Below are 13,751 nucleotides of genomic sequence, written 5' to 3' on the forward strand. Positions count from 1 at the left end.
ACAATACAAACAACCATGGTTCGACCATTAGCGCCCAAACTCTGCTTCATCCCAGAGCACTACATGTGGCGGACCGCAGCGTGGGTCCCGTGCAAACAACTCCGATCCTACCATGAATACCAGCGCCCTCCTGAGACATTCTGCCGTCTCCCAGCTGTAAGGAGCCTCCACACCATGCTTCTTTATCCTAGAGCTGACTCAGAGGTAGTGAAATCAGCTGAATCAGCGTCAGCCTGGGCCCACAGGTGCCTATAAATAGCCTTGTAATCAGCCAGCCTGGGCCCACAGGTGCGTGTAATTAGCCTAGTAATCAGCCAGCCTGGGCCCACAGGTGCGTGTAATTAGCCTTGTAATCAGCCAGCCTGGACCCACAGGTGCGTGTAATTAGCCTTGTAATCAGCCTCCCCTCCCACAAATGCAGCAATATATTTGCTTAATACATATATATATATATACACACACTCACCTAAAGAATTATTAGGAACACCATACTAATACAGTGTTGGACCCACTTTTGCCTTCAGAACTGCCTTAATTCTACGTGGCATTGATTCAACAAGGTGCTGATAGCATTCTTTAGAAATGTTGGCCCATATTGATAGAATAGCATCTTGCAGTTGATGGAGATTTGAGGGATGCACATCCAGGGCACGAAGCTCCCGTTCCACCACATCCCAAAGATGCTCTATTGGGTTGAGATCTGGTGACTGTGGGGGCCATTTTAGTACAGTGAACTCATTGTCATGTTCAAGAAACCAATTTGAAATGATTCGAGCTTTTTGACATGGTGCATTATCCTGCTGGAAGTAGCCATCAGAGGATGGATACATGTTCTCATTCTGTTTACGCCAAATTCGGACTCTACTATTTGAATGTCTCAACAGAAATCGAGACTCATCAGACCAGGCAATATTTTTCCAGTCTTCAACAGTCCAATTTTGGTGAGCTCGTGCAAATTGTAGCCTCTTTTTCCTATTTGTAGTGGAGATGAGTGGTACCCGGTGGGGTCTTCTGCTGTTGTAGCCCTCCGCCTCAAGGGTGTGCGTGTTGTGGCTTCACAAATGCTTTGCTGCATACCTCGGTTGTAAAGAGTGGTTATTTCAGTCAACGTTGCTCTTCTATCAGCTTGAATCAGTCGGCCCATTCTCCTCTGACCTCTAGCATCCACAAGGCATTTTTGCCCACAGGACTGCCGCATACTGGATGTTTTTCCCTTTTCACACCATTCTTTGTAAACCCTAGAAATGGTTGTGCGTGAAAATCCCAGTAACTGAGCAGATTTTGAAATACTCAGACCGGCCCGTCTGGCACCAACAACCATGCCACGCTCAAAATTGCTTAAATCGCCTTTCTTTCCCATTCTGACATTCAGTTTGGAGTTCAGGAGATTGTCTTGACCAGGAGCACACCCCTAAATGCATTGAAGCAACTGCCATGTGATTGGTTAACTAGATAATTGCATTAATGAGAAATAGAACAGGTGTTCCTAATAATTCTTTAGGTGAGTGTATATATATATATATATATTTATAATGTAACATTCATATATAGTTTGTCAATATGTGATTTACCACTTCCCAACTGGCACTGGCCAGGACTTTGAAGATGGTGCCCACTCACAGGTGCAGCGGGCGTCAAAGCCACTGAGTGCCTGCTGTTTCATACAGAAGACACCTGCGGCTAATGTTCGCGAACAGCGGAAGCGCTGGTCGTGGACTTTTAACCTTTCAGATGCCATAGTCAAATGTGACCACAGCATCTGGACATGCGAAAACCAGGAAGCGTGTACTTCAGGGTGTGCTCCGCCTCCCCCTGGCAGGGATCAGGGAAGCAGGAGTGTATGTGCAGCAGCCTCTGTCCTCCTGTATGAAAGGACTCCATAGTAACATAGAATAATTCTCATAGACTCCAATGCTTGTTATAGTCCCTATCAAACTGCAAAAACACTGCTCCATACACATAATTACAAAAAAGTTAGAGGTCAGAATATGGTGACAAAAAGAAAAATTTTGTTTCAAGGTTTTCATTTTTTTCTGTATAAAAATGTGGTATAAGCGTAATCATACTGACCAGTTTTACAGTTTAGGAAACGCCATAAAAACAAAACCCATAACACTGTTGTGGAAGTGCGTTTTTTTTCCAATTTCACCCCATCTGGAATTTTTTCCAACAACTCACTATATTGTATGCAACATTAAATAGTGGAATTAGAAAGTGCAACTTGTCCCGCAAAAAACAAGCCCTCATATGGCTATGTGAACAGAAAAATAAAAATGTTATGGCCAGAGAATGGCAGGGAGTGAAAAACGTAAATGCAAAAACGGCAAAATCTCTGGGACTGAAATTGTTAAAATACCCCCTCCCTACCAAGACCATTTTTATTTTATTTTTTTACTAATTTTCTTCCCCATTATATTCTATGGAACCTGCTTGTCTTTAGCAGACAACCTTTTATGACCAAATATTAGCAGATTTTTTCATTGAGAACCTAACGACCGAATATTGGAATCACAAAAGCGGTGAATTGTCATGACGTAGGCCCAGGCTTCACCACATCACAATAATAAAGTGAGCATGAGGAGGAGACCTGCAAAGGACATCAGGGGAGAGAAACTATCAGCCTTGTGCAATGTCATTAGAGCAGGGTTCCTCAACTCCGATCCTCAGGGTCCACCTGCCAGTCATGTTTTCAGGATTTCCTTAGTATTGAGCAGGTGATGTAATTAGTGTCAATTCATCAGGACTTACCACAGTTATTTACTCTGTAGGATTTTCTCAAATCACGACTGGAGTTGAGGAACACTGCATTAGAGCACAGAGCCAGGGAGGAGGAGCATTTACCATTTCTATGAGTGACATAGGAAGGTGTCATAGAATAGTCCATAAGATTGCTGCATAAAGGAGCCTGCACATGGTCATTGCAGTGTCAATGTTAGTTATAAGGGGAGAAAATAAAGAGAGTGTAACGGTCACGTCCACACACACACAGGGGGAAGGGTAGTGACCACTGCGCTCCACCCTCACCCCTGGCCCTGCCTACTTGCCTCACGTGTCCTGATGAAAGGGGACAACTGGACGGCAGTCCCTAACTTAGGATATGTGCAGGAAAGACAGACAAGACAAAATACGGAACATGAACGGACCGGGTCAGAACCAAGAGAGCTACGCAGTACAACGGATTAAGCAAAGAATGGTCAGGAGAAGCCGGGGTCAAATACCAGGAGAGTAGCGAAGTACAAGAGGAGTCCTAAGAGAGTAGTCAGGTGGGAGCCGAGGTCACAATACCAGGATGGATGCGCAGTACAGGAGGAGCAGGCAGAGGATCATCAGGGAACAGGATCAGGTAAGTATTCAGTAGTCCAACAAATAGCCAGGAACCTAGAAATTAACAGGCAACCTGTGGCCAGCAGGCTGCCTGTATTTATAGTGGGGAGTGAGGGTCATGTGACGTGGCCAGCGTCACATGACCGACAGGCCAACCAGTCGAGCACCGAGTGATCAGCTCGGCGCTCAAGGCAGACTAGGAGCAGGGAGCCACCCAGCCAGCAAAGCCGCCCTGGGAATGAGGTCAAGCACAAATCCTCATTCCCAAAGCTAAGCAACAGGTCTGCGGGCAATGGGGGACCGAGTGCACCTTCGGAACCCCGTGACAGAGAGGTGCCAAGAAATCACAGTTGAACCATGCTGGGGACCAGGAATAAGAGGGGGAGCCATGCTGGGGACAAGGGGTTAGAGGGGAGCCATTCTGTTGGCTACAAATAAGAAGGCAGACATGCTGGGGGGGGGGGGGCAGGAATGAGAGAAAAGCTATTCTGGAGACTAAGAATAAGATAAAAGCCATGCTGAGGACCAAGAAGAGAACTATGCTGGAGACCATGAATAATAGGGAAGTCATGACAAGAATCAATAATGAGAAAGAGGAGCCATGCTTTGAAACAGGACTGAGAGGCAAGCCATACTAGGAGCCATGAACCATTAAGACCCAGTTTATCCATTAGGTCTTAATGACAAATGGACTTTACATGATTTATTTAGCTGGCCTTGATATAAAAGGGGGGGGTGTAAGTTGTATTAAATATTATATTTTGGTTGGTTTCCTCTCTTTTTGTGGAGCACTTAACCTCCTATCTCCTCCTTTTCTCTTTTATTATTTCCAGGATAATTTTGTTATTTAGGGTTCTGTCAGTGGTAGGCAGGCAGTTTAGGTGGGATAGCATGGTTTAGCTGTCTCATTGTTAGTTTGTCTTTATCAGTGATTTGCATTATTTTACTAGTTAGTTCAATACTATTTAAAGTATATAAATGTAAATCACTCTTGTGTACGGCGGGGGGGGCTAGTATTGTATTAATTGTAATTTAATTATATTGGCTACTGCACTTGCCACCCACCTGTATCTATAGAATATCTGGCTGGATAATGTATTCTGTTGGCCTCTTTGGGATATTCTGGTGCAGGAGCAGAAGTTGGACTTCACTTCCCACCTTAATAGCGGGAGTCTGCACCATATTAATTATGATCTGGTGTAGGTCATAGAACTGCTACACAGGCACTAATTTAGTAGCCGATTTAAATTCCATCAAGGGGGAAGAGTTTACCGCACATGCGTGGAACTTAGCTTTCCAGTCTATCTGCTGTGTGGCCAGCTAGTTGAACTTCCCCCTAGACTGTCTATTACTGTAATTCCTCTAGCGCTGTTCTATGGAAACAGTAGGTTTAAAGAGCACACCAAATGTTTGAAATAACTTCTTTATTAACTTCAACTTTTCTTCATATATAACACTGCCGCCTCCGCAGCAGATGTACAAAATACGTGTTGAAAAGATATCACAAAATGGCGGTATGCATAAGATGGTGGTTCAACTGTTCAATCTTGTCATTCAACATAAAATGGTGGATATATTTCTCTCTTCAGTATCTGTACTCTCACTTTAAGTTATTTAATCACTTTATGATCTCTCTGAGAGGTATATCTGAGGTTAACCAATAGTTCTACTTGCTCAACTTGGTTTGCAGTTTGCTCTATACAATTGCTTATGATCTGGTATGAGCAGTTCACAGTTTGTATGCAATTTGTATGTTGTATGGTTGAACTGTATTTAAACACATAACTAATTCAGTATACAGTCGTGGCCAAAAGTTTTGAGAATAACACAAATATTCGTTTTCACAAAGTTTGCTGCAAAACTGCTTTTAGATCTTTGTTTCAGTTGTTTCTGTGATGTAGTGAAATATAATTACACGCACTTCATACGTTTCAAAGGCTTTTATCGACAATTACATGACATTTATGCAAAGAGTCAGTATTTGCAGTGTTGGCCCTTCTTTTTCAGGACCTCTGCAATTCGACTAGGCATGCTCTCAATCAACTTCTGTGCCAATTCCTGACTGATGGCAACCCGTTCTTTCATAATCACTTCTTGGAGTTTGTCAGAATTAGTGGGTTTTTGTTTGTCCACCCGCCTCTTGAGGATTGACCACAAGTTCTCAATGGGATTAAGATCTGGGGAGTTTCTAGGCCATGGACCCAAAATGTCAATGTTTTGGTCCCCGAGCCACTTAGTTATCACTTTTGCCTTATGGCACGGTGCTCCATCGTTCTGGAAAATGCATGGTTCTTCACCAAACTGTTGTTGGATTGTTGGAAGAAGTTGCTGTTGGAGGGTGTTTTGGTACCATTATTTATTCATGGCTGTGTTTTTGGGCAAAATTGTGAGTGAGACCACTCCCTTGGATGAGAAGCAACCACACACATGAATGGTCTCAGGATGCTTTACTGTTGGCATGACACGCTCAACTTTTCTTCTCCGGACAAGCCTTTTTCCAGATGCCCCAAACAATCGGAAAGAGGCTTCATCAGAGAATATGACTTTTCCCCAGTCCTCAGCAGTCCATTCACCATACTTTCTGCAGAAGATCAATCTGTTCCTGATGTTTTTTTTGGAGAGAAGTGGCTTCTTTGTTGCCCTTCTTGACACCAGGCCATCTTCCAAAAGTCTTCGCCTCACTGTGCGTGCAGATGCGCTCACACCTGCCTGCTGCTATTCCTGAGCAAACTCTGCACTGGTGGCACTCCGATCCCGCAGCTGAATCCTTTTTAGGAGACGATCCTGGTGCTTGCTGGACTTTCTTGGACGCCCTGAAGCCTTTTTAACAAGAATTGAACCTCTTTCCTTGAAAATCTTGATGATCCTATAAATTGTTGATTGAGGTGCAATCTCAGTAGCCACAATATCCTTGCCTGTGAAGCCATTGTTATGCCACGCAATGATGACTGCACGCATTGCTTTGCAGGTCACCATGGTTAACAATGGAAGAACAATGATTTCAAGCATCACCCTCCTTTTAACATGTCAAGTCTGCCATTTTAATCCAATCAGCCTGACATAATGATATCCAGCCTTGTGCTCGTCAACATTCTCACCTGAGTTAACAAGACGATTACTGAAATGATCTCAGCAGGTCCTTTAATGACAGCAATGAAATGCAGTGGAAAGTTCTTTTTGGGATTAAGTTAATTTTCATGGCAAAGAAGGACTATGCAATTCATCTGATCACTCTTCATAACATTCTGGAGTATATGCAAATTGCTATTATAAAAACTTAAGCAGCAACTTTTCCAATTTCCAATATTTATGTAATTCGCAAAACTTTTGGCCATGACTGTACAGTTCTAATCACTACATTAACAATAGGAACATTATATAACTGTTCTAAATGCATATTTTGGCCTCTTGCTTCCATAAAACACAGCAATTAGTGGAGTGAATGTCTGTTCAGCTCCTCTCCTCTGGTGTAATGATTCCAGCTAGGGGAACAGGCTGTGTGTGAGGCTGGCTGTAATTGGTCAAGACTCCTGCTCAGTAACAGCAGCTTAACTCTATGCTTTCTGTTGTTTCTGCTGTGTCATTGAGCTTACCTTACATCCATATAATAAATCTTAAAGGCATATTATCTTTTCTGCTTCTGTGAACACAATACATAACTGTTGCATGACATCCAAAACATGAAGTCACTGTAAATAACCCTGCTTTTGTTTTTAACATATAAACATAGGAACTGTATTAAGGTTATTGGCAGGTTTAGCTGTATACACATATAAGCCGTATTAGCAACCTAGGACAGGTCTTAGCTGGCCAGCTATAGGCGGTTTTATCACAGAATAATACATATATAAATAGCATTGTTTGATACCCGATATCTATTGTCTAATACGGAACTCCCCCACCCCAGAGGCATTTCAGAGTGGAACTCATCTTCCTTTAATAGAAATCACAGACAAAATCTAATGTGTGAATGAACTTTGAGGACCTTTGAACTTTAAGCTTCTTGGTCAATCTGTTCTGTATTTGTACGAACACAGGTTCTAAAATCAGTGCTATGCAGGGCCTCCACCCTGCTAGGTGTGGCAGCATATGCAGTTATGAAACTCTGCTTATCAGCAGTGCTATAAACGTGGGCTTTATGACAGTCATATCACTGAAAAACAAACCCAACATATCACTAGGTGAGATTCACAAGTTATTTTTCCATACACGTTTATCTCTTATCAGAAAGCATCAGCAAAATGATATCTTCTGGTTTCTTTTGTTCACTACTGGATTGGGGACATTGTAAGAATGAGGCAAATAATAGTGTTTCAAGTACATCTAACATAATACTGAACATATAGCCAAGGCAGACCGAACAGTTTGACAATCAGTCAGTGCCTCTGGGCCATGGCTCTATTGGGCCTACTACATCTAGTTAGATGTACTGTAGCACTCAATAAAGGACCAGTTACATGGGCCAATCCAAAGGGCAATGATTGGGAATATACTGTTTATTCCTGATCATTGCCCCTTGTTTAGCTACATTTACATGCAGCATTACTCATGCAGTTGTTCACCCTCATACAGATTGAGCAAATTAATCTGATTATTTTGCGGATCTATTGTAACAATGCCTATTCTTGTCTGCATAACAGACAATAATAGGACACGTTTTATCCTTTTTGTGAAGCTACGAAACGGACATATGGATGCGGATAGCACAAAGCGTGCTGACCGCATTTTTTGTGGACCCATTTAAATGGATGGGTCCGCATCCTATCCGCAAAAAAATGGACACGGAAACAAAATATGTTCGTGTGAATGTAGCCATAAGCTGTAATATGTTGGAGATACCAGAGGCAAACAATGGACTGAATAAAGGTCCATTTAAGCAAACTTATATACAGATATACCATGGTTAGCACTCCCGCTGTTAACTCAAATTTCTTAACTCATTTCATTATCTGAGCCATTGAAAAGCAATTCAAGGTGTTTGCTAAGATTAGATAAACACAACTCAGAAATCTCAGAAAAACGGTGTGCTAACCATGTGACATCTGTAACCAGGGTCGGCTCTATCATAAGGCAGCCCAAGCGGCTGCTTGAGGGCACAGCAAACAATTAACTTGCACTTGCCCCGCAGCTGACAGGCTGTGAGCTACGAGACCCTGGTGTATTTAAATCTCATTTAGCATGTCTTTCAGAAAAGTTTCTCCTAGACTTCTACTCTAGGTAACTTTGATACCTAGTGTACATCCATACACATGACAGCTGCCCCAACACACCCAGCTCTGCTACATCCATACACAGTGTACTGGGGCAGCTGTCATGTGTATGGATGTACACTAGGTATCAAAGTTATCTACAGTAGAAATCTTATATTATATATTTTTTTTAAGTAACTGGCTATACAGCTCTCATAGCTGTGTGGGAAAATGCCTTGCCTCTGATGTGAAAGAATGTGAGTTCGAATCCCAGGAGAAACTTTTCTGAAAGACATGCTAAATAAGAACACGAGCACCAAATCTTCAACACTAGAGGCTGGTGGGAGCACAGGCCGGAAGAGGCCTGCATCGCATCACTGACATGGAGGTAAGTATAAAAGTGTCTTTTTTTTAATACCGGACTGTTTCATTACTGCCGGGGGGCTGGGGGGGCTATTGGCGCCATGACACTGGCACATGGAGGGGGGAGGAGAGAGGCACTTGATACTGGCACATTAGGGGGCAGGGGGAGAGGGTGGCACTGTGATATTAGCACATGGGGGGGCAAGAAATGGACAGGAATCATGAGGGGCAGAAATGTGAATGATGGGGGGGCAAGAAATGGACATGAATCATGAGGGGCAGAAATGTGAAATGATGGGGTGGGGGGGTGGGCGAGAAATGGACATGAATCATGAGGGGAAGAAATGTGAATGATGGGGGAGGCAAGAAATTGACATGAATCATGAGGGGCAGAAATGTGAAATGATGGGGTGGGGGGGCAAGAAATGGACATGAATCATGAGGGGCAGAAATGTGAATGATGGGGGGAGGCAAGAAATGGACATGAATCATGAGGGGCAGAAATGTGAAATGATGGGGGGGGGAAGAAATGGACATGAATCATGAGGGGCAGAAATGTGAAATGATGGGGGGGCAAGAAATGGACATGAATCATGAGGGGCAGAAATGTGAAATGATGGGGGGGCAAGAAATGGACATGAATCATGAGGGGCAGAAATGTGAATGATGGGGGGAGGCAAGAAATAGACATGAATCATGAGGGGCAGAAATGTGAATGATGGGGGAGGCAAGAAATGGACATGAATCATGAGGAGCAGAAATGTGAAATGATGGGATGGGGGGGCAAGAAATGGACATGAATCATGAGGGGCAGAAATGTGAAATGATGGGGGGGGGGAGGGCACCAAAATGTAGATTCACTTGTGTTGACAAAAATCCTTGCACCGGCCCTGTCTGTAACTAGGCAATGATGGGGGATGAGAAATGTTCGCTCCTGGTCAATTATCCAGCAATGACCTGCCTGTTGGAGACGCGTCACTGCTGAAGCCAGTAATTGGATGCGGCAGTGCACATAACCCTGTCCATGCATGAAGTTTACATGCAGGGACTGGAGGTCCTGTAAATGCAGCCAATGAGCCATGGAGCCCCAATGGAGCAGTGAGGAGCAGTTACTATAGCATTAAAAAAGAAAAAAACCTGGACAAACTCTTTAAGTATCGCTAATAAGTAGAATTGTCTTTAACATTTTGTAAAGATCTCTGTTCCTGGTCCCGATATAAGATTGTGTATTTTAGTTTAGTGTGTTTAATTTAAGAATGTGTTTGTACATGGTAAAGATCTTTTTAGAAGTGCTTTGTCGTTCAATAAAATTATGTAGTTTTTTTCTCGAGTGGTATAGTGTATACGTCTGGACCAACAGTGTATAGCTTGTATTTTAATTTGTGTCCCTAACTTGATATACTGTTCCCTAACTTCAAAAAAGAGGAACAAATTCCAGCTTCCCAATAAAAACGATGGTCTTTATTAAACAAGCTATAAAAACTCCCATAGAAAAAACACTTATCTACGTGTTTCGGATTAAAACATTAGAACCCTTACTCATGACAAGTGCAAGTGTATACAACCCACATTGATATAGCAGACTGCCTCCGAACAGAAATGAGGAACAGCGTGTCAGGTGTTGTTAATATCAGGATGAGATACAAAAAGTGGAGTGGAGTCCATATCATAGTGAATAAAAAAATAATCTTTTTCTTTTCTCTTTTCCCTTTTTTCTTTTCCTTTTAAAAGTAAGAAAAAACACAAGAAACAAAAGATACTCATTCCAAATCAAACATATTGCAAAGTTAAATCATGTTTCCTATTTAGGGCAGTAGGGGCACAACTGCCGAGTTGAAACATCCATGATGTTTCTCTACTCTGTAGTTTCCTCTTGTGTTCGCCCCCTCGAGCTGGTGCTGTAACGCTTTCTATTACCTGTGTTGTAAGCATGGAAACATCTCCTTTGTGAACCATTGCTAAATGTAAGGTTGCCGCCAATACGTTTCTGGTTTTGTAGTGTGGAATGTCCGAAATATGTTTTTGTATTCTGTTTTTTTTTGCATTTGTGGTGCAACCCACATACTGCACAGAACATTCCCGCATGTTATCAGATAGACTGCATAATCTGTGTTGCAATTAATATATTGATTAATTTGATACGGTTATGACTCACCTTAGAAACAACTGTCTGGGTAACCATCAAATAATTGTAACATATGCATCTATTCTGGCCACAGTTAAAGCTTTCTTTGTGGCGTAACCAGACCGGTTTGAGGGCAGGGCAGTCATGGAAAAAACTAGGGCAAATTTTTTCTTGCAGTGTAGGGGCCCCGCGTGCGACACACTTTATATCCATGTCCGCAATTGTACTCCAATCATCATCAAATTTTAGTACTGATGGATGCTTTCTCACTATAGCACATATTTGGGTATATTCATTACTATAGTTGGTAATAAAAGTTACACTATTGTCAAAAGCATTTGTCTTTTTCTTTTTGTTAGTAGAATCAGGAAATATTAGTGTCCTGCGATTCAATGACTGAGCCCAGTCTTTCGCTCTATTGATAGTATGCGAGGGGAATAGTTCCTCATCCGCAACCTGGCAGAGATTATTTCACTCTTCAGGATAAAGGAAAGACTGTCTGAGCAATTTTGTCTGGCTCTGACCTTCTCTCCCCTAGGAATGTTTTTAGTCACATGCACTGGATGACAGGAATCAGCAAGGAGAGTAGTATTTCCTGTCTCTTTTCTGAAGGTACTAGTATTTACAAGATGGAATTAAACACAAATCCAAAAATGGAATTGAGGGAGAATCATAATGAATTGTGAAGGAGAGAGAGTGACTATTGTTATTTAAAAATAATCCAAAGGGGGGTATGGCCGCCACGTCTCCAGACCAGACAATTCGCAGGTCATCGATATAGCGGCCATACTGCCTAATGCACCCCGAATAAGGATTGGTGTCTGCAAACAGGCACTGACTTTCCCACCATGCCATAGAATTAAACATAAAAACATTATGCATTAATAAAAATTCCACTGCAGAACAGATATATTCCTGTAATTCAGAAGTATAATTACTGTAGGTCATTAGGAACCACTGAAGTGCTGATATAGCAAGATTCTGAGGTATATTCATATACAAAGAAACTACATCAGCTGAAATCCATGAGTATTTAGAACACCATTCAAAACCATCAAAGGATTGCAAAACTGATCTAGTGTCCTGCAGGTAACCTGGTATGTGTGGAGCCAGCGATGTGCAGCCGGCTGTCCACCCACTGTCACGAGGGTGTCACGACCTATCGCTGACCCTGTTGTGCCTGGGGTCAGAAGGTCTCAGCGGGTGGCTACTCACTCGGTTTCAAGAGATCATTCCATGACCTAGTGGTGGGAATGGATTCCGGTCCAGGTTTTCCTGCTTAGGTTTGCGATCCTTTTTGTCCCTGTTAGGAATCTGTAGCTTTTCCTTTCAGCTGTTCTCTGTCAGCCACTCCCAGCTACTATATATTCTCCCTTTCTGCTTCCCTTGTTGCCAGATATAGACCTTCCTTCTAGGTTATCTATTCTGACGTCAGGTGGTGTAGCTGTGGGGCCTGCTGGAGCTGTTGGAACCAGTTCTGTTGGATCTCTGGTTCTCTACAGCTTGTTTCCTACAATTTGTTGTCTACCTTCTGGGATTATATGTTGTGTTTGTATTGTTTGTCCTTTCCCTGTTGGTACCCTAGGTGTCAGTGGTGAGGACTAGTGCTCACTACCTAGGGCTTCTTTCAGGGTAAGCCAGGGACGAGGCACGTAATCGGCATACGGGTGAGCAACCCATCTAGGGAAGTCAGGGCAGCCAGGTGCCAGTGCTAGGTGAGTTAAGGGTCACCACTCCTCCCTCTCCCCGGTCTCCCTTCCCTCTGCGCCGCACGTCTGGTACCTGCCATACCAGACGTGATACCCACTCTGAGAATCTCTCAGAGTAAGAGCCTATGCCTGCCACAATCGGTCTCATGGGGGAGGGGAACCCCTTTGTGGACCTTGGGGAGCAAATGAAAAATAGGGGTAACAGAATACTCCACATAAATGTAATGACATTCTTTTCACTGAGAATGCCCAATGTCATTCCTTTGCGCAAAAGATCCAATAAAAGAGGCTGGTAGTGCGGGGCAGGGTTACCACTTATGGGGCGATATACGTTTGTATCCTCTAGCATGAGCATGTTCTGGGATTTGTAGATAAATTTATCCAGGATAACAACTGCCCCCCCCCCCCCCCATCAGCCTCCTTTATAACAAAATCCTACATCGATATAACCTCCTTCAAAGCAATACGTTCCTTATATGAAAGATTATCATTATATCTATTTCTATCAGATTCAGTTTCTGTTCTAATTGTCTCATTCAGTTTGCATAGCTCCTTTTCTATCAGGTCCTTGAAATGATCCAGGGCCATTAATCTAGACTGTATCCCATAAAAATCCCAATTATAAGTTCTGAATGATGATGAAGTATCGCATGGATAGCTTTCTTCTGATGTTGGTCTGGATTGTTGCAAGGAAGAAATAAGAGCCAGTTCCTGGAAATCAAAGCATGGAGAAAGAATCAGATGATTTTCTTCCTTTAATGTTTCTTTAATGTCAGATTGTGTGCTAGTCTATTAATATCCACTATAGCAGGCATGCTCAACCTGCGGCCCTCCAGCTGTTGCAAAACTACAACTCCCATCATTCCCTGACAGCCTACAGCTATCATCCTACAGAAGGGCATCCTGGGAGTTGTAGTTTTACAACAGCTGGAGGGCCGCAGGTTGAGCATGCCTGCACTATAGTATGATATAAATTAAAGTGGCATGAAGGAGAAATAGACAAGCCTTTTTTCAGCATGTCAATTTGAGGTTGTGATAATA

The sequence above is a fragment of the Bufo bufo genome, chromosome 4 (assembly GCF_905171765.1).
Source record: "Bufo bufo chromosome 4, aBufBuf1.1, whole genome shotgun sequence".
Taxonomy (NCBI): domain Eukaryota; kingdom Metazoa; phylum Chordata; class Amphibia; order Anura; family Bufonidae; genus Bufo; species Bufo bufo.